Here is a 4,147-nt window from a genome sequence, read left to right as displayed (position 1 = left end):
CTCTGTGTGGACTCTTCTTGATTCTGTCCTAATCTTCTTTTTATTATTCTCTTCGTACGTTACTGCCGACGTGGCTCTAGTTCATATTGCCTTTAAAATTTGATTCTCTGTGGCTCAGCTGGATGTCAGTGTTTGCCAATCCCTTTTGCTTTTTTCTCTTTCCTCCTTCTCGGTTTTGATCTTCCATATCTTCATCTTTCCTCTAATTTGGATCCTAGCCCGAGATCCCTTTGTTGTGCTCTCCACTCAACTAAGATGCAGGCCCTTCTCTTTTATCCATATTTCGGGAGATCGTTTTTGAAATATTTTTTACTGTGGCTGTGTGGATCTTTACAAGGATGTTAGATTAAATTTAAAAAGCCAACCAGTCGGGGGTGCCTTACTCAGAGAATCACAAGACAAACACTATTGTTTGCTCGCACACATGCAAAAATAGTCATCGCCGCTTGGAGTTTATTTTTCTTTAAACCCAACTCTTTCCTACTCATTGTATTTGTGTGTGGAGTGCGGTCTTGGCTAATTCAATAGCTCTTCTGTGTCTCTCTGTCTGTCTCGAGCCAACTCATGCTCGGAGCATAAAAGCCTGTGGTGGAACAAAGTAGTGCTCAAGCCAGAACCAAAATTAGAAGCTACATGACTGACACTCTTTGCCACTCTTCCTCCTGTTTTTTCTCCCCCTCCTCTCTCTCTCCGTGGTCATTTCTCCACCTCTTCCCTTCTCCTCTGTAATTGTGCTTCTCTTTGACACACCCACTGGTTTGTGTGGAGAGTTGATGTCACACTCATTGTGGTGAAGGGCTGTTTAGCCCTGTGTGCTGTAGCTACACTTAGCTCAGCTGATGAATGGCTCCAGGGGTTGGCTGGCTGTAAGAAAACACCACAGAAAATGAATGGGGCACCGGGCGCTCTACCGCCGCCCTCTGAGTTTAAATAAACATGAGGCCATTTCAAGGTGCAGTCACCAGGGATTTTATACTTTGGACATAAAGAGGAAGAAGGTGGGGGAAAAAAAAAACTAAACAAACAATATGATTGTGGAGGAAGATCGTGTGGAAACTTTCAACTACAGCAAATACATCCCCAGATTCTCGCCCACTGCATTATCCAATTTGCTGCGAGAAAGTTTGCTTCCATAAATTGCCATCTGAGTTTGTGGAAGTTAAAATGAAAAGCAGGAGCAGGTTATTTTTGCATTTTTGTGTTTTGCAGCTTTGCAGACACTACCCAAAGGGAGCATATAATTATAATTCATCTGCTGGTGGTTGAAAGGATAGGTAGCATTACAAACAGGTAGGAAATAAATGGGCTGTCTGTCATGTGACTACCTTTGCCATATCAGCAGTGCTCTTTGCAAATCCAAAGCATTTTCAAATCCACCCCCAAATTCCAGCTTATCAGCGTGGGGGAAGTCTGAAACGCAGAGGTGGAAAAGTATTGTACTGTGTTCAGCAGTCATATTATCTAAATCTCTACATGACTTTAGCCTCGCCTGTCATATTCCAAACCTGGCAAACTGCTGATATCTTATTCAGGTCATAAACTGAAAGGAGAGGAGGGGAGAGTGAAAGAACCGCCATATGTTTGATTACAGCAACAAAAGGGGATGAAAAATGAGCGACGACAAAAAAAGGGAAAAGTTTCTTGGTTGCTGTTGCTCGGCTAACGTGATGTAAAGTCTATTTCATGCTCTGGCAAGCTGCAGGGAGAGGCAGCCATTTTTAGAACCAGAATGACCCATATATTTTTTAGAGGGGGCGGTAGGTTTGGTCAGCGTTAAGGTTGGGTTATGAATAACAACGCGTGAAGCTGTGTCGGGGAGTGCTCGCCGGCGTGCACGTGGCCCGTTGTTTTGGGGGCTTTTCCGGGTTTGGCTGGGGCTCAGGAGAGCGCTCTGAAGAGTCTTTGTAAGCGCCTCCTGGAAAATCATCACTAACGCAACGCAGGAGTTGCTAGAAGCGATGTTCCTGTCAGGCTGCTAACATTCCTTCAACATGGTTATGTCACTCTCACATCTATTATGCCTCATTTAGATAGCGCTCTGGTTCCAGGGCTTTTTTCCCTTCTTTTTTTCGCAGTCATACGCTTCAGCCAAACACAAAAAAAATCCATGGCAGAAGTTATTCGTTGTCAGAAAATACAGCTCCAGCGAGCTTGACAAGGACCAAAAGGAGGCATGATGGGAGTCAGGTTGTTCAGTAAGTTAATCTGGCTTTAGTTTGATTTCCTGTTTCTGCACAGTTTGACATTGGCGGCAGTTGAAGACAGAATATGATGACATTCTTGCCATTAAAGGCCAAGAGAATCCAGAGGAGGCTATTACTCTTAAACAAGGTTTTGTACCTTGTTAATGCGACCACATGGTATTTGGCATATGTTGGGAGTCAAAAGTCAAAGTCATGACTGAACATTTGAAGCTGCAGTGTGTCTCAAAGACACCGATTCAAACTTCTGGGATTTTATATGTAACAAATCCAACGAATCAACCGTCATCTTGTGGGTTTTGGCTTTCTGTATCATTTTAACTTTAAAATGATTTCCTGTGTCTTAAACTGTTCCGTCCAAACTATTTTGAGGTAAGACGTGGACGTGTTATTTCCATTTTTAAAAAATACAATATATGTCATTTTGAGTCACAGAGATGAGTTTTTAGGGGTTAAATCAATGACCAGACAGAAACTTGTAGCAATTCCCTATTGAAAGTGCGGCTTAGAACCATCTCTCGCTCTACTGAGTCAGCCAGTTATCATCAAAAGTTTTGCTCAGATTTTGATGACAGTGATATATATGTACACTGTGCTGCATTGCCTCCACTTTTCACTTCACTTTCTGACCTTCTATATTAAAGAAAAATGGCTTTCATTTTCAGTTAATCACATTTGCCAAGTGCATTATATTTGGGTGAATGTTAATTAACAGTATGGCAGCTATTGAAGCCGTCTTACAATCAGCAGTCTGATGTGGAAAGTTTTAAATCCAACGAGGCAACCGACAAAGCGAGTCGGGTACACAAAACAGAGACGGGAGGGAAAAAAAATGCAAAATTACTCAATTTGTCACGAGAACTGAACCAAAAATCATTACAACACAGATCGACTGAGACCAAAGAGGAACAACGGCCACATGTTGAAACTAGGCAACAGAGATGTTACAAAAGCTGCTAAGTTGCATGCATGTGACACAGTGTTGCAGCTGTGTTTAACCTGCAATCATGCTGCTTTAAAGTTAAAATCCTTTGTTTTCGCATCACTTACTCTATGCGCCTGGGCAAGAATGCTCCGTGAACTGAAATCTTACAGAATCACAGCAAACATGACCCCTCCTGTGTCTTTACTTCTAAACTGTCCTCCCATGCCTTTATTGCTTCTTCCCCTATATTTTTTCTGACCGTGGAAAAGGTTCAAACTGCCCATTTGTCTCTCGAAAAAGGTTCCTTCAGCCTAAACACACACATACAAACCAAACGGAGCCAGGCTGTGACTCCCTGTCCCAGCTATTGGGGAAGAGGTCAGTGTCGCTATCAGGGCGGCTTATCCAGCAAGAGACCAGCGTGCTCCCAATCCCATTACCCACCCGTGCAGCCGTTTAGATGCACATTATCATCCGCCTTGGAGGGGCTTGCTTGGACAGATGAGGAACTCCTCGTCTCCCAACCTCCCCCCATCTCCCCGGGCACATTAGCTGACACCCAGTACTATGATTATAAACATCATTTATTCAGCAGAGTCACTTATCCAGGCTTGTATTCATCCCTGCTAAAGACAAAATATTATCCACTGTGCACACAGGCACAGGCGGCCTAGATAGCACAGAGGGCCAATCGCACTTCCTAGCCCAATGAATCAAATTCTGATGTGCACATCTGTTCAAAATCAACCCTTTATTTCAATGTATTTTTCAGGGCGTCTGCACTGAAGCCGAGATAAGATTTTTTTTTCTTTCTTTCTTTTTTTTTAATCTTATCACTTGCCATATGGTGCGCTGTGACTCAGACAAGATGTAATAAGCATTTAGCAAGTTGGAGATGATACTGGGTGACATTTGCACTGATTGTGATAACTGTTCACACTTCCACTTCAGAGGCAGGGTACAGAATACTGGCAGGGAGGGACGCCACCGCAGCCACAGTCACAGTACCCGAGATAAGAAG

The sequence above is a fragment of the Amphiprion ocellaris genome, chromosome 22, assembly GCF_022539595.1.
Source record: "Amphiprion ocellaris isolate individual 3 ecotype Okinawa chromosome 22, ASM2253959v1, whole genome shotgun sequence".
Classification (NCBI taxonomy): Eukaryota; Metazoa; Chordata; class Actinopteri; family Pomacentridae; genus Amphiprion; species Amphiprion ocellaris.
The sequence above is the reverse complement of the archived record's forward strand: the minus strand, read 5'-3'. Positions refer to the sequence as shown.